Source organism: Lycorma delicatula, chromosome 1 (assembly GCF_047948215.1).
Source record: "Lycorma delicatula isolate Av1 chromosome 1, ASM4794821v1, whole genome shotgun sequence".
Classification (NCBI taxonomy): domain Eukaryota; kingdom Metazoa; phylum Arthropoda; class Insecta; order Hemiptera; family Fulgoridae; genus Lycorma; species Lycorma delicatula.
Window position 1 is genome coordinate 137,535,327 of NC_134455.1, and position 23,024 is coordinate 137,558,350.

At 32.1% G+C, this 23,024-nt stretch overlaps 1 protein-coding gene and 1 long non-coding RNA gene across 2 annotated transcripts in view; both read left to right on the top strand.

Annotated features, from left to right (window-relative positions):
- Positions 1–23,024, top strand: part of LOC142317662 (uncharacterized) — a 122,646-nt gene that overhangs the window by 59,675 nt on the left and 39,947 nt on the right. The gene's annotated exons all lie outside the window — the stretch shown is intronic.
- LOC142322918 (uncharacterized) lies at positions 510–16,219 on the top strand. Its single transcript, XR_012755964.1, has 4 exons — positions 510–681; positions 1,273–1,877; positions 4,751–4,836; positions 15,410–16,219. It is a non-coding gene; the product is annotated as an uncharacterized LOC142322918 (long non-coding RNA).

The window sequence follows — 23,024 nt, forward strand, 5'->3', positions numbered from 1 at the left end:
TGGGCAACCCTTTTGTTTTAAGCAAAAATGAATTTTTTACTTTATACTTTTTATTTACAAACACTGAAACAAATAAAATAAATGACATTTATGATGGCATTTTGGAGTGTTAAAATGCTGTAAACTTCTATTGTATTCAATTCTGATGTTAACAACGTTTACTGGCATATGTTGGGTGTTAATTCTTGAGTAAGTAATAATTATAAGTATTATTTCACTTATTTTGTCATAGACAGCACAGTGCCTTTATATTATATACGTTTTTTTATTCATTTATTGCAATTAAAATAATGTGATTGTAACTCCCACACTTATTTTTTTCTCAGGAGTTCCTAATGTCTCTTCCTCTTTAAAAGAAACTGTAACAACAAATTGTGTCGGACCTAGATATAGAAACTCTAATAATAAGAAACTTTAGAATAAGAAACTTTTACTAGTTTTTAAGTACAATTAACGAGGAGAAATAATGAATAAATAAATTAAATTTTTCCAGGAAACTGTTTGTGGAAGAAGTAGGTAAATATTAGAGACAATTGAATAGAATACCATAAGAAATAACTGACTAAAATAACTGGTTTTGGTGCAACTAAACAACACAAAAATTTGTATTACGAGGAAACTACAATTATAAGAAAACTGTAACTTATCGATCAACTACATCAGGCATTCCTGATGTTACAGGTATGTAGCAAGGATTATTTTCATGATAAGTGCTTAGTTTAATTGTGATGTGTTAAATTAGGTTGACCAAATATACTGGAATTAAATACTTGTCTGTGTTTTGGGAATGTGTGTCCTAGATACTGATTTTTCTGTCGGAATTTATTTACTGTAAAGTATTAATTTTTTAATTATTATTAATAGTTCTAATAATTTGGTTATACTAATTAAATTCCAATAGGATAGATATTTAATTTTATAAACATTATTATAGTGTACCAGCAGAATGTAACCGGGCTATTAAGCTGATAGATAATGAAAATGATTGTACTTCTTCCTTGGGACGACTAATCCAATCTCAGCGTTACAGACTAATCCAATATTTAATTATTTTTTTGTTGATTTTGGAAAAAGTGAAACAGCTTCTGTATTAATTACGTCTTACTTAAAGAGTACATATTTTTTTCTTTGACTACATTAGAAATGTAGTTAAATTATAAGCTAAGATTTTTCTGTAGTTAATTTTTGTACTGTACCTGTTTGAGGCATGTTTACTGAGCCGTACAAAGCAATAGTCTTTTATAACAGTTATTTTATAATTTTCTGTTATAGATCAGTCTAGAGCAAAATCATGCTGTCGCTGTTAGTCCGTAGAGAGAAACAATGGATTGAATAAAGAGGAAAAGAATATCTTCTGATTTAGGCAAGAAAATGATGGCCAGTATCGATTCCTCACTAGACCAGGGCCAAAGCAGAATAATCAATTTCTTTAATGGAATTGTGCACCAACAGTGGATACATTTTTGGAACCAGATATATAAAAAATCTGGTTAAATTTCTCCGAAATACACTGTTCAATCTCTACAAAACACTTTCATTCCTTGGCCACAGTATATCCTATTGCATCCTACAGCATCATACCGTCACCGAACTGTGGGAAATTCATCAACATAAAGTACATGGAGAAATCAAGAGTATTTTACAACCAGCCTTACAGTGCTACACACATTTCACAACACTACACAATGTTTATCGAATTGATGATCAACTTGATATATCACTCAATTGTTTTGCAATACAACGAAATGGTTGACACATTTATCAAGCTATGTAGAGTAGTTAGCACCACCTAGTGGGTTTATAACAAACATGCGGAAAGATGACTCAGCCCAAGCGGTTGTTGGTACTTTGAGATTCTTGATTGCATTGCTATAAAGGTTTGTTCCATTAGACTGGTTTTTTTTTACTGTTTTCAGTATTTCAGTTTATTTTAATTTTTTATTATTATGTGTTTATTCTTTTTCCATATTTCTTTTGCTTATATTTTTAATTAAATTGTAGCATATATTGTTTATAATTTAACATTATTGGAAGAATAGAAAATAATTCTTGTATAATTCTGTGTAAGAAGAATGATCGTTATTTTATTTTGGTTCCTTTTTCTCCGCTCAAATACATACAATCATTATGATCCTCGAAGTACGTAACGCTATCTGAATACGCCGAACAACACTGCTAACAATAGATACTGCAGATAAAGAAACATCATTGTTCCAACTTGCAGAATCATAACGAACTACGATTGTAACTTGCCCCGTATATACTTTTTGACTTTATATTTAGAGTAAATCAATAAGGCCTCAACCAATTATCAAATTTTCAAATGGTTTAGATGCAGTGCTAAGCATGCATAGTTTTTAATAAAAGTGATTTAGTAGTTTTGGAGGTTTTCAAGCAATAGAATTTTACACACAAGTTTACAAAAAAAACATAATAAGGAACCACAATTTAAATGAATTGTATTTTCGTTCTCATACCTAAAACCGTAAAGAAAATTTACTCCCCCTATGCAACCGAAAATACTACTGTACTTTTGTTTGAAAAGCCAGTAAAAATGAACAGTAATGATAGTTTAACTATTTATTATTCATTAATGCATTTTCTTATATTTTTATATTTGTCTAATGATATTTTAATTCAACACGATAAATGTGCTGCTTCTATTAAAGTACAGATCGATTAACATCTTTCAAAACACTTATTATGTAAATGACCATTAACGAAAAGTTTCATATATAATGAAACAAGTCAACGCACAGAGTACAGCGAATGGTGCACAAGGGTAGTAAAATTAATTCCATCCCTTGCGTCAGTCCACTTCTATTAGCAAAATTATGTGTTTGCTATTGGAGTACAAGCCTATACATAAAGTTTAAAAAGTTGGATTACTAGTCATCAAAATATAGAAATATGAATATTATGTCGATTAAACCCGTTCTAAATATTTATTATTTTTAGATCCAAACTCCAAAATTGAATAGCAGCAAAGATATCTCTTTGTAAGTTGTACATCTGAGTATACCCGCTAAGGTTCAACACAACATATCTGGAAGAATATGAAATGTTTGACTAAAATTAATTTTTCTAAATGTCATCATGCTTGGTGGCACATCCCTAGTGTCATAGTTGTTTCCATCCACTTCTGTCCCAAACTTTCCCCCTTTGCAGTTTCTAAAATCAACCATTTTGAGATAAGAAAATTGATAAAAGTCTTCTTTTTAAGAATTCAAAACTCGTAATAGTAAAATTTTCAATATCTGAAATCAATTCAAATGAAATTCCCTTCACATGGTAGTTACGACTTAAAATTTTAATAGCATCAGTTTCCTACATGTAAAGTCACTCAGTCTAGTAAGACTCAAGTTAATAATTAAAATAGATGCCAACTATATATAAACTAACCAAATCTAATCCCTCCTGCTTTAACTGTTTTTCTCGACGTCTTGAGTTAAAAAACAATTTGAAATGATAATAATACATTGGTCATTTTTGTACTACATACAATACTGTGAATCAAATAAGAAGAAACAATAAAAATAAACCAATAGGGCATATTGCTTCAAATTATAATTAAAATATATCTACAAAAACATTATATTATATTTTAAATTTACAAAATCTTTTCTACTATTAAAAAAAAGTATAAATCTTAAGACTGTTGGTAAATCTAATGTAAATAACGTTCAAAATTAGATCTTGAAATGGATTTAATTTAACTAATTCAAATTGTTTAATTTAATTTAAGAAATTAAATCTTTTTTTTAAAGTTTCAGTTTAGTTTTAAGTTTATTTTTACAAATAGAATATCAATTATTATCTAGAGTTCGAGAAGTAAATAAGATTGTAAAACTGGCCCTTCTACAATTTGCTCTTAATGATATATTAAATTAACAGAAATATTTTAAGACTAGTAAACCCCTTCACCAAATACATTTCATTAAGCAGGATGGTTTTAGAATTGGGATTAGAAATGGTTACCACAGGCTAACCACCAATTAATCAGTAATAATATCCAATTCTATTAAGAAGACTTGTTTTGTCCATACATTTACTTTACACTTTTTCTATCTTCTGTCAACCAAGTAGTTTGTAATATTTTTGACAGAGCAAACGTGTTTTATTACATTTTACTATTACCTATTACTGGATTTTTTTTATTTTAATTGAACTATACATTATTAACACATAAATTATTTTTTAAAAGGAAAATTGAGCTGAATTGTAATCTGTAATTTTTTGATATTTGAATTTTATTTATTTTATTTTTTAAATTTCATAATGTGATATTTACATTGAATAACTTAAGATATCATAATAATTGCAGATGGAATTGATGTATTATTGAACGATCACTCGCTGTTAAGTGGAAAAAAGAAAGTTATAGTAAAAAAAAAAAAAATAATAATAATTTAATCTTACCAAAGAAAATAATATTTGAAAAAACATACATTGTAAGGTAAAAATTTATTACATATAAAACTAATAAAATTAATCAATTAACATAGAAGTGGAATTTAAGAAGAATAAGGGAAATGTAGGAATGAAAGAAATGGCAACTCCCTTTTCAAAGAAACAAAAGAATAATAAAAAGATGATTATGCAACAATGCATTATACATCAGGTTCATGTAATAAAAAAAAATATTTATTATATTTTTATGGTATACATATTTTAAATCGCTTTACAAAATTAATATATAAATAAAATTAATTTCAGTTTTTTAAATCATATTATATATTTTACTTTTCAGATATTATGGCAAATGTTAACCAATATTAGTCACGTTAACGACAACGATATGCTACGGATGTTAAAACTACTATGTTAAAATAAAAGGTAAGCAAGATCAATACAATTCAGCAGGTACTGGACTATATTCAAATTATAGATACCTTTTTAGTGTACTTGATTATTAGATATAACTACAATGTAAATATCAAAATAATTCCAAAAAAGAAAATTACAAAGGAAGTTGAAAATGTAATGCACTGTCAATCATAACTAGCAAATGAAAGGAAACTTTTTGTAACATTACATTATGCAATGAGCCTATAATGATAGCCATTAATGCTTTGTAACTCTTGCGAAGTTTGACACTTGTTGGGATAGTACTTTCAAATTAGCCTCTTCTAGCTAACTACTAAATCAGATTAAAATCAATACAAAAAAAAAAAAACAAGATACATTAAACAATATTTGCTTCTTTAAAGGAGTATGTTTGTATTGTTTGAACACCTGTACAAAAGGTAAGCTGCCTTGTCACAATAAGTTTCAGAAACTGTTCACAATGTTTTTTTTGCAAGTTTGTTCTTTCCTGTGAGTTTGCGTGACATCTACTGTGATAAGGTTGCCTAGTTGTGGAGTAATGTGTCCTATTAGCTCTTTCAATGTGCTTATCGATGTGGAGATGCTTGCCGCCTAATGCAGGGGTAATTTTGAATCTATTAATTTTGACGATTAGTCGTAATAGCAACCGACAGAAAATGAGTGGTCATAGATCACAAGTTTTGAAATGTTAGCAGTAGGGGAAAAACTACAACACAGCAGAACCTGTCGCTTTATGCGATATTTTATTTTCCTGATATGATCCCTGTATCCATACATTTCATCCATATGGAGTCTCCCAAGCCTCCAGCAACTGAAGTGGCCTCTAAACACCCGAGGCCACAAAAAATCACAAAGGGGGGGCGAGTGTCTCCCCTTCCACAGGCGGTTTCCGGTGCTACCGCCGTGTTGGGCGGCGGCCAGGTTGCCGCCTCTCAATCGGCGCCGATCCATGCCCGTCGTCGTCGGCGGCTTCGATGGTCTCCGATTCGGAGACCGGAAGCTACACGGGTGACGATGTTCTCCGCGAACACGAAGCTGTTCGCAGTATGGAGAAGAAAAGAAAAAAGGTTGGCCAAAAGGAAAACCTAGGCTATAATTTAATTTAAAATCAGCGAGTCGATTGTACATTGGAACATCAATAGATGTTTTTCAAACATCCATGAGCTCCAACGCTTGGTACATGATGTAGACCCGATTTGTATATGTCTGCAAGAAACGCATATCAGCCGAAATGAAAAATTTAAATTAAAAGGATATGATACATTCCGGCGAGATCAACCGCCAAATATGAGTTAGAAGTGGAGTAGCCATATTAACATCGACCAGAGCTACCGCCGAAGCGGTTGATCTAAATACAAACCTGCAAGCGGTCGCCATTAGAATGAAGCGTCCGCTTCATGTCACTGTTTGCAGCATATACTTGACGAATTTTGATTGGAAGGAGGATAATATAGCGCGACTAATTTCTGAGCTTCTCACACCTATTTTACTGGTGGGTGATTTTAATGCTCGTAATTCTCTTTGGGGATCGGAACGAGTCGATCCCCGTGGAAGAGAATTGGAAAGGTTCCTGATGAATTCTGAACTTATGCTTTTAAACGACGGGTCAGGAACCGTTTTCAATGCCAGAGATGGATCGACGTCCTGTATAGATCTTGCATTGATAAGCGGATCGATAGCACCGAGGTACAGCTTCCATGTTTTAGACGATTTGCATGGAAGCGATCATTTCCCGGTGCAAATTGTAACTGATGTTACAAGAAAAATATATCCCATCTCTAAAAGATGGTTATTTGAAAAGGCAGATAGGATGAGCTTCACAGCTAGAACGATACTCCCTGAAACAACTGGAGTTATCGAGGACGATGTCGACGCTATAACAAATGCGATACTTGAGTCGGCGTCGAGATTTATTCACAAAACATCTGGGAAACTTACCAAGAAACCCGTTCCATGGTGGAACGATGAAATAAGTGAAGCTATTATACGCCCTTTTCTTTCTTTTAACGCCTTCAAGAAACGTCCTACCCTACAAAATCTTATCGCCTTTAAAAAATACAGGGCGTATGCAAAACGTCTCATGATTGACTCGAAGAAACGATCCTGGCAGCAATACGTGTCATCCATCGACAGAACTACTACTGCATCAGATGTTTGGAGGAAAGTGAAGGCGATTTGTGGGCGTAAAAGTTTTGCTCCCATAACTAGCCTTCAAGATGAAGATAAAATAAAAGACACTCCAAACGAAATCGCAGACGTGCGCTATGGGAAAAATACTTGAAAAAATGATTAATAATCGACTCGTTTGGCTTTTAGAATAAGAGAACCTGATATCACCATATCAATCATGTTTTCGTCAATGCCATTCTACCACCAATCAAATGATCAACCTAGAGAACATTATATATAACAGCTTTATTACAAGGAAACATTGTGTCGGAGTCTTCTTTGTTCTTCAGAAGGCTTTCGATATGACCTGGCGTCATGGGATAATGCTCCAGATATATGAATGGGGAATTCGTGGCAAACTGCCAATCTTACTGAGCAACTATATGAATGACCGTACATTCCAAGTCAACAACGAATATTCATCTGTAAAAATCTTGGAAAATGGCATACCACAAGGTTCACCGCCGAGCGGTACCTTGTGTTTATGATCGCCATTAACAAATTGATATTAGCCATTCCAGCAGAAATCAGCAAAAGATGATGATGATTTGGCAATTGTGTATGCCAGCAACAAGACTGCTATGGTGAAATACAAATTGCAACGGGCGATCGACGCCTTAAACGAAGTTGCGAGGAATAATGTATTCCAGTTTTCACCAGGAAAAACGTGCTGTGTACACTTCTGTAGGAAGAGGGACATCAAAGTTCTACGTTGACAATCGGCAATGATCCAATACAATATCAAGACAACGTGAGATTTTTAGGACTAGTATTGGATAAATCCCTTACGTGGGGATTTCACATACAGGACTTAAGTGCTAGATGCAAAAAAGCCCTAAACATCAAATGTTTATCGAACATTAATTGGGGGCTCAGATAAAGACATATTATTACGATTGTATAAGGCATTGGTTCAATCGAAACTCGACTACGGATGTATTGTATACTCATCCGCTAGGAAGTCGCATTTAAGAAAATTAGACGTAATTCACAATAGCGGAAATTAATAATAGCGGTAATTATTAATAGCGGATGGTATTATTATGGTAATGGTATTATTAATAGCGGTAATTCACAATGCGACAGGCGCTTTCCGCACAAGTCCGGCGACTAGTCTAATGTCTGAAGCCGGAATACTGCCACTACATTATAGAAGAGAGATCCTTTTGCTAAGATACGCAGCAAATATATGGGCTTTTCCTGCCCGTTTAAATAACAGACTTTTCAACAAACATCCTATGGCTGCATTATACGAACGTCGTGCTACCTATTCCAGACCAGCCGATATTAGGTACTACGAATTAAAAAGAAAATACGAAATTGCTATTCCAGAGACACTAGCAATTTCTACTAGAGAAATACCGCCATGGCTTTTGCCAGCGGTAAATACAAGGTTGGATCTCCCTCAGGAAGAAATAAAAAAGAAGCCAGCAGTTACCATCCAACAGGAATTTTTGGCAACCGTCAGTAGTTACGAAGAACATATTAGAATTTATACTGATGGTTCTAAAACCGAACATGGTGTTGGATGCTCCATATATATAAATGGAGAAGCCCATTGTTGGAAACTGCCAGATATGGCCAGTGTCTACACGGCAGAACTTACTGCCATTCAGCAAGCTCTTCGCTACATAGAACATTATTGCGAAGAGAGACGACTAATATGTTCTGATTCTCTTAGTGCACTTGTTGCAATTCGGAACAAGAACATTAAGGATGTCCTAATTGCAAACATCCTTTCCATTTTATACGTTCTAAATCAACGAGGACAGCGATGCGTATTTGTATGGACTCCAGGGCATGCTGGTATTACAGGTAATGAAAGCGCAGACGAAGTTGCCAGAAAGGCAACAGTCTGCGATAATTTGGATGCATTTCCTGTAAGAGTGGCAGACGTTAAAAACCGTCTAACTAACATAGTAAGAAACAAATGGAGTACTGATTGGAGGAGTTTAAATACCAAATTAAACTCTGTGAAAACTTCTCCATATAAATGGAAAAGCGACGTGAAGTTGACTCGCCGAGAACAAGTAGCTGTGACCAGACTTAGAATCGGTCACACGCGATTAACAAATTCATATTTGTTAACCGGTGAAGAGAGACCAATGTGCGGTGTTTGTAATAAAACACTGACAATCAAGCATCTAATAGAAGAGTATACCATATATGAGGACCTCAGAAAGAGGTTCCTGCTAGGAAATGATATTACTGCTGATTTAGATAATGGAAATGAAAGAAAAATAGTTGCATATTTACACGCCAGTGGACTTCTTAAAAGTCTATAAATATGTAAATTTAAAGCTGTGATAAAGAGTCTCTAAGAGGTAGTTTCATTTATTTATATATGGGAGTCTCGAAGCGTGGCACGTATAGTGACGGGAGGTAGCCCTCTTGCCTAGGCCACCCTGGCTCGTCTGCATTCAAGAGCAGTGAGTCTGGGTGTGTCCGATGATGGCATGGGGGACCCTCAAGACTGGACTGAGGGCGCGAGGCTATGGGTAAGCGCAATGGAGCCTGTAGCCTGTTTATAAGGAGTCAACTGCCACGGCATCCTGGCGTGACTAATGCTTCACGGTGGTTCTTGTCGCCCCAAGGGTGCTAAAATTAACAACTAAACAAGAAGGGTATAAGAAAATAAATGGAATGGTATGGTATTGTTTTTATAGTTTTACTTTTTTATCTTCTTTGAGAATTTTATCTCAAATTTTAATGTTGGGGCCCTTTACACCCCATAAGTGTTGTTTTGTTTTTGTGGTGTTTTAATGTTTCTGTGTAGTTTGTGTTTTTAAATAAAATGTAAGGGCCCTTTACACCCTTACATATGACGATCCTCATGGTGATACTAATTTCCTTTAAGAATGTGATGAGGGCTAATGACCTTAATAGTCGATGTCCGTAAAAATACAAAAAAAAAGATATATATATATATCTTTAATTAATTGAAGATAGTTACTGTAGACCAGAGATGGCAGTCATAACTATCAAACGTAATCAACAAACAGAACTTACATTGTTTTAAAACTAACAAGATATTTTGTTAGGCTGCTCTGATTTCATTTAATACAATGTGCAATGCGCACTTAATACTGTGACTGGTAATGCACTTAATATTTGTGCAATATGCACTTAATACTGTGACTGACAAATAGGTAAAAGCGGCACTATTAGAGCAATGTTTAACTTGAGTTACCTTTCAGATGGCGGATAAACTGGTCTGAAATCCTATCTTTGAGTATAAAAAAAAATGTAATCTTAGATTCCTCCTCAATGAATCATGAGACCTTGCCGTTGGTGAGGGGGCTTGAGTGCTCAGGGATACAGAGTAACTGGACCGAAGGTGCAACCATATCGGAGAGGTATCTGTTGAGAGCCAGACTAAGGAATGATTCCTGAAAGAGGGCAGCAGCTCTTTCAGTAGTTGTTAGGGGCGTGAGTCAGGACGACTTAAACGGCCGTATCAACATCACTCAGTCCTCTGAGTACTGCGCAGCTGAAAGCAATGGAAAACTACAGCTGCTTTTTTTCCAAGAAAATGTGGCTCTGCATTTTCACATAGCAATAATGGAGGCGCCTTCCTTGGTAAAATATACCGGAGGTAAAATAGTCCCCCGTTCGGATCTCCGGGTGGGGACTACTAAGGAAGGGGTCACCAGAAAATTAAAAAATAACATTCTACGAGTCGGAGCGTGGAATGTTAGAAGCTTGAAAAAGGTTGGTAGGCTAGAAAATTTAAAAAGGGAAATGGGTAGGACAAATGTGGATATAGTAGGAATTAGTGAGGTTCGGTGGGAAGAGGAAGGCGACTTTTGGTCAGGTGATTTTAGAGTAATTAACTCAGCGTCAAATAATGGGCAGGCAGGAGTAGGTTTCGTGATGAACAAGAAGATAGGGAGGAGAGTGGAGTATTTCAAAACGCATAGCGATAGAATCATTGTAATATGGATAAAATCAAAACCTAAACCGACAACGATTGTTAACGTCTATATGCCTACAAGCGCCCATGATGATGATGAGGTAGAGTGTGTATACGAAGAGATTGATGAAGCAATTAAACACGTAAAAGGAGATGAAAATTTAATAATAGTTGGAGATTGGAATGCAAGCATTGGAAAAGGCAAGGAAGGAAATGTAGTGGGTGAATACGGGCTGGGCAAAAGGAATGAAAGAGGGGACCGACTTATAGAGTTTTGCACGAAGTATAATTTAGTAATTGCCAACACCCAATTTAAAAATCATAATAGAAGAATATACACTTGGAAAAAGCCAGGCAATACTGGAAGGTATCAGATAGATTATATCATGGTTAAGCAAAGATTTAGAAATCAACTCGTTGACTGCAAAACTTACCCTGGAGCAGACATTGATAGCGACCATAATTTGGTGATAATGAAATGTAGATTGGGGTTTAAAAACCTGAAGAAAAGGTGTCAGATGAATCGGTAGAATTTAGAGAAGCTTGAGGAAGAGGAGGTAAAGAAGATTTTTGAGGAGGACATCGCAAGAGGTCTGAGTAAAAAAGATAAGGTAGAAAATGTAGAAGAAGAATGGGAGAATGTTAAAAAGGAAATTCTTTAATCAGCAGAAGCAAACTTAGGCGGAATAAAGAGAACCGGTAGAAAACCCTGGGTTTCAGACGATATATTGCAGCTGATGGATGAACGTAGAAAATATAAGAATGCTAGTGATGAAGAAAGTAAAAGGAACTATCGGAAATTAAGAAATGCTATAAACAGGAAGTGCAAACTGGTGAAAGAAGAGTGGATTAAAGAAAAGTGTTCAGAAGTGGAAAGAGAAATGAACATTGGTAAAATAGACGGAGCATACAGGAAAGTTAAGGAAAATTTTGGGGTACATAAATTAAAATCTAATAATGTGTTAAACAAAGATGGTACACCAATATATAATACGAAAGGTAAAGTCGATAGATGGGTGGAATATATTGAAGAGTTATACGGAGGAAATGAATTAGAAAATGGTGTTATAGATGAAGAAGAGGAAGTTGAGGAGGATGAAATGGGAGAAACAATATTGAGATCTGAATTTAAGAGAGCATTAAAAGATTTAAATGGCAGAAAGGCTCCTGGAATAGACGGAATACCTGTAGAATTACTGCGCAGTGCAGGTGAGGAAGCAATTGATAGATTATACAAACTGGTGTGTAATATTTATGAAAATGGGGAATTCCCATCAGACTTCAAAAAAAGTGTTATAGTTATGATACCAAAGAAAGCAGGGGCAGATAAATGTGAAGAATACAGAACAATTAGTTTAACTAGTCATGCATCAAAAATCTTAACTAGAATTTTATACAGAAGAATTGAGAGGAGAGTGGAAGAAGTGTTAGGAGAAGACCAATTTGGTTTCAGGAAAAGTATAGGGACAAGGGAAGCAATTTTAGGCCTGAGATTAATAGTAGAAGGAAGATTAAAGAAAAACAAACCAACATACTTGGCGTTTATAGACCTAGAAAAGGCTTTCAGTAACGTAGACTGGAATAAAATGTTCAGCATTTTAAAAAAATTAGGGTTCAAATACAGAGATAGAAGAACAATTGCTAACATGTACAGGAACCAAACAGCAACAATAACAATTGAAGAACATAAGAAAGAAGCCCTAATAAGAAAGGGAGTCCGACAAGGATGTTCCCTATCTCCGTTACTTTTTAATCTTTACATGGAACTAGCAGTTAATGATGTTAAAGAACAATTTAGATTCGGAGTAACAGTACAAGGTGAAAAGATAAAGATGCTACGATTTGCTGATGATATAGTAATTCTAGCCGAGAGTAAAAAGGATTTAGAAGAAACAATGAACGGCATAGATGAAGTCCTACGCAAGAACTATCGCATGAAAATAAACAAGAACAAAACAAAAGTAATGAAATGTAGTAGAAATAACAAAGATGGACCGCTGAATGTGAAAATAGGAGGAGAAAAGATTATGGAGGTAGAAGAATTTTGTTATTTGGGAAGTAAAATTACTAAAGATGGACGAAGCAGGAGCGATATAAAATGCCGAATAGCACAAGCTAAACGAGCCTTCAGTAAGAAATATAATTTGTTTACATCAAAAATTAATTTAAATGTCAGGAAAACATTTTTGAAAGTGTATGTTTGGAGTGTCGCTTTATATGGAAGTGAAACTTGGACAATCGGAGTATCTGAGAAGAAAAGATTAGAAGCTTTTGAAATGTGGTGCTATAGGAGAATGTTAAAAATCAGATGGGTGGATAAAGTGACAAATGAAGAGGTATTGCGGCAAATAGATGAAGAAAGAAGCATTTGGAAAAATATAGTTAAAAGAAGAGACAGACTTATAGGCCACATATTAAGGCATCCTGGAATAGTCGCTTTAATATTGGAAGGACAGGTAGAAGGGAAAAATTGTGTAGGCAGGCCACGTTTGGAGTATGTAAAACAAATTGTTGGGGATGTAGGATGTAGAGGGTATACTGAAATGAAACGACTAGCACTAGATAGGGAATCTTGGAGAGCTGCATCAAACCAGTCAAATGACTGAAGACAAAAAAAAAAATCTTAGATTTATTTATCTAATATGTTTATTCCTTTAAAATCAGTTAAAATCAGTATATGCCTCTTATACAACTTTAACTGTTCTTGGTGTTAAACAACATTTTAGCGTTGTCAGAAAAAGATTAGGAAAGTAATCTTAGCAGTTTTCAATAGTCATAATGGATTTTTATTTATTGGTTTTTCAACTTGAAGTAAATATAAAATTCATATTAGTTACAATAATCGGTAGAAATTTGTTATATTTCCAAATTTTTGACAAAACTTTTTGTGAATAATGAATTATTTTCACTATAAAATATTTTATAACAATTTTCTAATATTTTTAATATTGTTTAAAAAATATTGGAAAATGCAATTTTTCCAGATATTATCTTTCTTTATTTATGTACATTATGTCTTTTTCTAAAAATTATAATTAAATATTTGCCAAATTTTCCAACAATATTCATATTTCTAGGAACAAGTAAAATATGTCACGTTCCCTTTTGACACACCAGTAGGCAGAGGTAGATTTCACCGGTGCTAAGTAGGAAATAAAAAGATTTCCACCTTAAAGTTAAAAAAAAAACTTCAAGTTTACTCAATATGACAATGGTTGCATATGGAAAAAGTTTCACTTGTTTAGCATACGACAAAGCCCCATCTTCTTACAATTCCAACAATATTTTGGTCATCCCTTGCCATAAGGGTTGGTCATATAAAAAATTGTTTCAGTCAAAAGTTTTAGATAAACAAAAGTTTAGATAATGATCACTTTAAACCGATTCAATACTGTGCCTATTAAGGGAGGTATACAATATTTTTGTCTTTGAAACCCTATTTTTTCTACCTCCTGGGCCAGTGGTTGGTGATATAAAAAGACTTTACTTAGATAACTTTAAATGAATTCTATATTTTACTTAATAAGAAAATTGTAGTGATATTTTATTTTTTGATTGGCGCAAAATTACGGCATTATTGTGTTCACAAGAAATTGAAATATATAGATAATACATATACATAAATGTATATATAAACTTTTGAACTGAGGGTGGTTTTGGGATCTGGAGGATGTGAAATGTGAAGACATGTCGACATTTTCCAGAAGTCAAAAATTATGGTACCCATTACAACAGGTAGCTTTTTATGAAATCTACCTGAAAATATAAATAGTTGGTTTTTTTTTAATTTTCTATCATAATTTAGCTGTGTAAAATAACTACAAACCTAGTTCTGTATAAAAATCGAAGTGAAGAGAAAATCAAATTTTTTATTTCAGGTCTTATTCCGATATCAACCGTAAATGAAAAAATACTATCACATTCTAGGATTATACTTAATAAATATAATATAATTATTATAATGTTATTTTTTTTTAATTACTGACAGAATTATTTATAATATGTACATGCACTGGTTTTGTATACGGAAAAAAAATTTGAAAGATAAAGAAACATGTTCATTCCTGTTTCAGACAGTATAAACATTATAAAAGCAATGTAGTGTTCAAAATTGAGTGAGATAAGCAGTTAGATTGATGATTGATGAATCATATATATTCTTTATTAAAAAAGATTGCAATTGTTTATGGAATACAGAATTATACATAGTGTAATCTCATAAGAATTGAAAAAATATGGTCACAGTATTTACATGGTCTGAAATATTAGTTGAGCAACAAATTAACAATATTTGTCATCAAATTTGAACAATAAAACCATGGAGAAAGTAGATGGGAATAGTCTTCTAGAGTTAGTAATGCTTCAGAACAAGATGAAGTGACAGTTTTATAAAAGCGATGACCATCTGAAATTTTTCTTTTTCTATTTTATATAACATTCATAGTTCATAAACAAACTATTCTGTACTAATAATTTTTTTTCTGATGTTTTTTCTTTCAGAAATGTTAAGATGGCATGTGACAAATCGATTTGGATTGAGTTTAATTCTACCAACAAAATGTTATGTATTTGATGGAAAATGAATATGGTTCCGATAAATCAACAAGAAATCTTCATTCATAAGCAGTATGGTTGTAGTTAGGAGGTTGGTAGAAGGCAGGAAATAGAAGATGATGAATCATCAGTTTTGCCAACGTTTGAAATATTTGTTAATTGACAACACTGTGAGTCAACAATAAAAAAGCTTCATTCATCAATAGTAGGCAGCACTTAAGTAGGTAGTAAGCACTAAATTAGATATGTGATGTAAGTGAGGTAGTAGGCAGGAAATAGAAGATGAACATAAAATATTTGTTAATTGACAACACTAAAAAAAGCTTCATTCATCAGTAGTAGGCAGTAGGCAGGAAATAGAAGATGACAACAAAAAATATTTGAAATATTTGTTAATTGACAACAATGTGAGACAACAATAAAAAAGCTTCATTCTTCAATAGTAGGCAGTAGTAGACGAGAAATAAATGACGAATCCTCAGTTTTCCCAACCTTTGAAATAATTCGTTAATTGAAAACACTGAGACCAAAGGGAGTTTCCCACAGTGAAAACAGAAATTCCAAGGTGGCCGACACTGTATATGCAGTACCTGCGTTCTTGAGGTTATGTTAACGCAGCACTAGTGGCTCGATAGGTTAGAAACAAACTAGATGAAGACAGTAGCAGCAGTATGCAGGGTACACTTAATACATATAAAATTCATTGCTGATAAACAATAGATTCTATACTATTTTTTTCCTGATTCATCTTTTGTTTCAGACCCTGATGCTGAGAAATATTCTTACTTAATATTCATATTATAATATCTTATATTAATATTTAATCATTAACATTTGTCATACTGTAATAGTTACGATGAACTACAGAAAACTATAGTTACCTATGAAGAGAAACTCAGTCTATCAGATCATACAATGATATTTCCCATTCACAAAGAACATGTAAAGATAAAAATAACGGCAAATAACACACTTGCATTCTTACAACAAATGCTACAACACACAAAAACCTAGTTCATGAGTTCGGAGTCAAGATTATGGATGGTTAATGCCGACGGTTAAGGAGAAAAGTAGTAGATCCTGTAAAACATTAACTGCATCAAGGATTTGTGTAACATAAACACCCTGACCTGTCCTATCATGACTAGGACCAGGTTCAGGTTCTGACCCAACATTATCTTAGATAATATTTTGTCAGCTCTAATGGGGGGTTTTATTATGGGTAACATAAAGCATGGGTAACTTGCGTAGAGGTAGAGGTGAATTGAACATTTGACCAGCATAAGGATATATAGGATTTTGGTGTGAGTTAGCTAATAGGTGTTTGTTAAGGAGTAGTAGGAGATAAAGTATGTAAAACAAAGTTGTGATCGGTATTATGTATAAACAAGTTTTTGATGTAGTTAATGTATTTGCAGCATTTACTGCTTTTCAACTGACTCGTCAGTATTAAATCAGCGCCGGTCGCTTTGATTACAGCTCTGTATGTCCTAATTTCACATTTATTTGTTTTATCCGATTGCTTCAAGTCTGAATTTTTATAGTATAACAAGTAACAAGCTAGGTCTAATAATTGCTCATCAATATGCATTCCCTTTTGATCAAAGCTGACAATTTTCTCTCATATTTCACTTACATCTACTTTCTTGACTCTGAACAATTATCATCCACTATACTCTTTATACAGTTCTCTACTTTTGTACACACGTTGATAGTTTCACATACCAACATTCTAGTAATATACTGAAGTAAACAGGAAATATCACCGTTTACCGTTATCCGAAAGTATATTATATATTATCTATATCAATAATATATCAAAAACAAGAATAATACAAAAAAAATAATCACTCAAAAATATAAGTCATACTCCAGAAATATTGTAACATCTTAATTTGTTACAGAATTTTAATTGTAATATCTCTTGGTATTTGATTGATCTAAAATTGAAGACCCGGCCATAACACTGATAATGTCTACACCTAGGTTGGTTCTATCTAACCCAACACAGAGCTAGTGTCACCAATCTAATTTTTTTAAAAATACTAAATGTTATACCAATCTAGTTTATTTTTTCATGTTATAAATATTATCTATTTAACGGATATCTCAAAAGTTTGAAAAATTGTGGGAACACAATCTTCTATTTTGCCCTTCAACTAACTAGTTCATCTTGAAATGTTGAAAAAAAATTTTTGTAAATTGTTACATAATTAAAAAAAAAGATTACATTGTTAAAAAAAAGAAATCGTTACATAAGAAAAAAAAATTACATAACAAAAAAAATTACTATCATCATATTCAAATAGTTACAAAGAAAGTTTAAATTAAATGATCACAAAAATTTAAAAAGATAAAACTACAGTCAAAAGAAATAACTAAAAAAAAAATAATTGCTGCCTACAACATACATAATAATGAAATAGTTACAAAAAATTGAAATAAATGATTACAAAAAAATGAAAAAGAAAAACTAGTCAAAAAAAAAAAAATTGCTTTTTACTACTTTCCTCATATTGAAATAGTTACAAAGAAAATTTATTACATAATTCATTAAAAAAAAATTTAAAAAGAAAAAACTACTATCAAAAGAAATCTTTACATAAAAAAAAATGCTGCCTACTAGTCATATTGAAATAGTTACAAAGAAAATTTACATAAATGATTATAAAAAATTTAAAAAGAAACACTACAGTCGAATGTAACAAAAAAAAAAAAAAAAAAAAAAAAAAATACTACCGTCAAAAGAAATCTTTACATTAAAAAAAAAGATTACAAGAAAAAACTACCATCAAAAGAAATTTTACATTTGAATGTTACAAAAAAAAAAATTACATAAAACCAATTGCTGCCTACTACTTTCATCATATTAACATTTTACAAAGAAAATTAAAAATATTATCTAGTAAACAAATATTTCAAAAGTTTGCAAAACTGTGGGTTCCCCATCTTGTATTTCGCGCTTGAACCAACTACTTTATATTGAAATTGTTACGTACTTAACAAAAAAAAAAATTGTTATATATTTATAAAAAAATACACACATGCTCACATTCACATTGTTTTTTTTTATTATTTATTATAATATTTCTTAATATTATTGTTACACCATAAATAACACAAAGAAGTTCACTTAACATGGACATAAAGATCAACTAGAAGGTTCAATCTTAGTAAGTATAACTGTTACTTTTTATTAAATAATACTACCTTTTTTGATTCGTTTTTACATCTCCAAACTTCCATACTCTTTTATTTGTTAAATTGTTCCTTATTTTAAGAGGATATTTCATTAATTCTGTTTTTCTAACATTATCCTTTTCATCCATTCTTACTTGAAATCACAATTTAAAGATTGTACAGACTATCTGCTAATTGCCAGGTATTCACTTCTGGGGTTCCAGAATTACATTCTGGTGTTATTTATTTAAACATTAAGTATTCATTGTTATCTTATCTCTTAATAAAGATATTTCCTTTAATGATGTGTGACAAAAGACACACTTATTGCTTGGACATATCCTTCAATAACGAGCAAGTCCTATATCACTGACACGTTTCTTTACATTTAGTAGACAGAAAGCGGTATCTAAAAATGATAATTCATTTCAGTACCAATTTATTTGGAAAGGTTAATAACTATATGATATTGATACTCTATAATTTGATACAAACTTGGATAATTTTAATGAATAAAACATTTAATCCTGTTGTTGCTTAAAGAATAAATAAATATATATTTGTTTACTGGTAAGGTGTGAAATGAGCAAAACAATTACAACAATTAATAGTATATTAACACAAATTAATACTGCACAGTTTAGCTGTGCAGTATTAAATCAATGTGCACTATACCGCCATGGATAAACCACCTCCATAACGTGGCGTTATGAAGAAAATCCTAGGATATGTCTGCAGTAGTCTTCCTCTTCCAGCCAATTCTATCATGTGCTAATCCCTTTGTTTCCATACACATTTTACACCCAACATACTGTATGATTTGTTCAATATTCCCTAGTCTTGGTCTTTCTCTTGTATTGTTTCCTTCAACTATGCCCTCTTTTATGGTGTGCAACAAACTGTTATGCCATAAGTACATGTCCTATCTGCGTATCTTGCCTTTTCTTTGATAAGCTTCATAATCAGGGCACCTCGTCAATCCTTTGTAACACTTCTTCATTGGTTATTTTCAAATTCTGAAAACATATAAGAAAACACTCCTTGTGAATTTTATTATCAGTTGTTTCTTAATCTTTTGGTTATATTATATTGTTTGGGGTTTTTAATTTTCTTATTGAATGCTAATTTTGCCTGTTTTGTTTTCCTAATTATGTAATTCAAGTTTTACCCGTCTGATGTTATTCTGCTTCCAAGATAGGTGAATCCTTCACACACTATAATTTATGTCCATTCATATCTACATCATCTTTTGTATCACACCTGCTCACTATCATTATATTTAAGTAGTATTATCAGTAACTATTATTGGCAAAAGTTTCTTCCCACCACTAGCAATTGTCATGTCTAGAAGATAGTTTGGGAGACCCTACTGTTTGTATAAACAGAAAATAAATATAATCAGATGAATAAACATGGCACAGATACACAGGATGATCTATTTATCTTGCCAAAGGTTTTTCAAACTGGTAAAATGAAGGGTAGTAATTTTTTTTAAACTGTAAATAATCTGATACAAAATGTAAAATTCAAAACCGCTCCACTGGAATAACAATCTGTAGGAAGTTTTAGGTATGATAATGGTAAACTCTTATCCATATATTTTACATGGAAAGATGAACCACTTTATATAAATATGTATTTAAAAACACAAGTGCATAATATTTCCAAGCCATCTTTTGTTAAATTAACACATTGTTATTATGCGTTGTCATATTAACAAAGTTAGTCTTAAATTATAGGAAAATTAATTATAAAAATTTTTGATTGCTAACAATTTAATTCATCTAACAACCCTAAAATCAGCAGGCTACACCACAAGTGAAAAATAACAATGGTGTTAATGAAATTAATTGACAATCATACATAAATTCCAGATCATAGAATGGGTAAAATATTGACTTCTTAAGCTCACCCCTCGTATGTTTTTCTCTTTGGAGCTCAAGAAAACATGTCATCCCTGCAAATCAATATGCACTTTGTGAATTTGAAATTCGATCTATGAATGGAACTGCATAAATGACTATCTGATATTAAGGTTTCGTCCTTCATATGGTCCTTTTGTTAAATGATTTAACACTTTTGGTAAAAGCGTTAGATATATGAAATCTGTTTTCCCAGTATTAACTCCTTGAAGTTTACTTTAAACATGCCACTCAAGATATATTTTTCAGAATTATGAAAGTAGAATCTGTGTAGGTATTTATTTTTATTCAACATGTTAAATATAACCGCAGGGATTTAATAATCCACGTTTTTTCAGTTTCATCCTTTTAGGGATAATTAACTAGGAAGCCCCAATATATATTCACATATTATTGAAATTATTTAATGGGCAAATTCTAGCTCCAATTGGTATTCGATCAAGAAATAAATAGCATGTATGTGTGTTTGATATAGTAAATATAACAAAGTAAGAAACATTTTTGTACATGTAATAAATAAAAAAAATATATATATCTTTATTTTTAGGTTCTTTAATAAAGCGTTTATAACCTGTCACTTTCCAGTTAAAAACTTTTTTTAATTTTCACTTTTTAAACCTAACGTAATAATCAACAGGTATAATCAACATGATGTAGGAAATATATGAAAACAATTGGATATGAATTATATTTAAAAAAATTATTAAATACTTGCTTTCAATTTTGAAATTTTTTACACCCGCCCTCTTAATTTACCCCCATACGGCAGGATGTTTGCAAAAGTAATGGTTGAATATTGTATTGTCATCCGACCTTAGTAACTGTGCAAAATTTCATCAACAGGCAATGTCAGGAAGTATGTTAAATTAAGGATGCAAGATTTGAGAACAAACATGTAATAAAAAGTGAATTTATTTATTTATTTACTATCAATTTGATGTGAGAATTACACGAAAAAAAATAACAAATGCTAAACTACTGATCATATACCAAATCACTGATCAACCAACAGATCACATCATGTGTTTGAAAACTCATAATAGAAATTCTTTTATTACCTGACTCTGTTAGTAATCATTAAAGAACTAGTCTCAGAATTACTGTATACAATAAACTAATTGATGTACCAGGTAATTGGATGAGTAAATTCTGAGTGTTAAATTTTAATGTTTTTGTATGTGAATTTGAAATTAAATCTATGAAGGAATTTGCTTGAATGACTCATGTTTTGACATTTCAAAACTCATCGCAGATCGAACAAGGGTCAGTTCTTGGATATCGGAAACCTATATTAAATTTTATATTGCAAATGTTCGGGGATGGATTGTTGGACTTGCGTCTTCTTTCATCCACTTTGTGGTCTGTCTTTAACATTGCTGGAAACAAGTGCACGTTCCTCCCAATTAAGTATTGTTGCTTTAGATGCAGGTCCTTGTTAAATCTTTCATTACTTGTGGCTATTTTCTTGATGCGTCCTCGTTCATGCATCTAACATATGTCGTCAGCCGTTCTTAACCTTGAAACTGCATACACATCAACTACTGCTTTGCAAAATGAAACAAGAAATAGTCTTGTGTAAATTTGTGGGCAGGGATACTAACCGTGGTAAAAAAGTATTTTTTAAGAACCAAATATTGCGCGATTTTCAAAGAGTTTTAATTCAGAGAGGGGTGCGGGGACTTCTCGGATGTACTGAGTAAAACAAACCTTTGAGTGCTTTATATTTAATAATAAGCACTAATAATCTATTGATAAACTTATATTCAACCGTGGTCTTTCCTTGAAATTATTTCCTCAACAATTGATTTATCAATAACGTTGTCAAGAAATAGTATTAGTAATTGTATTGTAATTGAACATCGTATTAGTTATAAATTATTTATTTAATTTTATGCCCTGTCCTCTGTATCTGTCTATTACAAATTCCAATTTCAACATATTAAATTTCGTAGTTTCGTTTATCCATTACATTAATTCTATCAACAAAATTTTGTTATGCTGTATTTTAATGAGAGTGAAAATATTTTTTTTCTCTCTCTGCAATCTGTATTTTTAAAATGTTTTATCATATTACACTTAAAGACATTTTCATACATAGTTAAAGACTTAACGTCAACGTTTTGATGAAATTTTGTAGGTATTGTCAAAATCAAGACTACACTTCATTTACACTCATATATATCATCCTCATTCATCCTCTGAAGAATTATCTAAATGGTAGTTACCGGATGCTAAACAGGAAAAAGAGAGGTATTGTCAAAATGGTTGCAGGACATTTTAATCTGTAATATAAAACAAAACAGATAAATGACAGAAATTAATAAAAATAAATAAATCAAAGTTCAAAATTAATCTAAGCTTCAAATTAAACACAGAACATTTTTCTAAAAACTAAAAGTTTAACCAAGTGCACGTCCCACGAGCATCTATTAGGTTATTAAACTATGCACTTTTTGTTA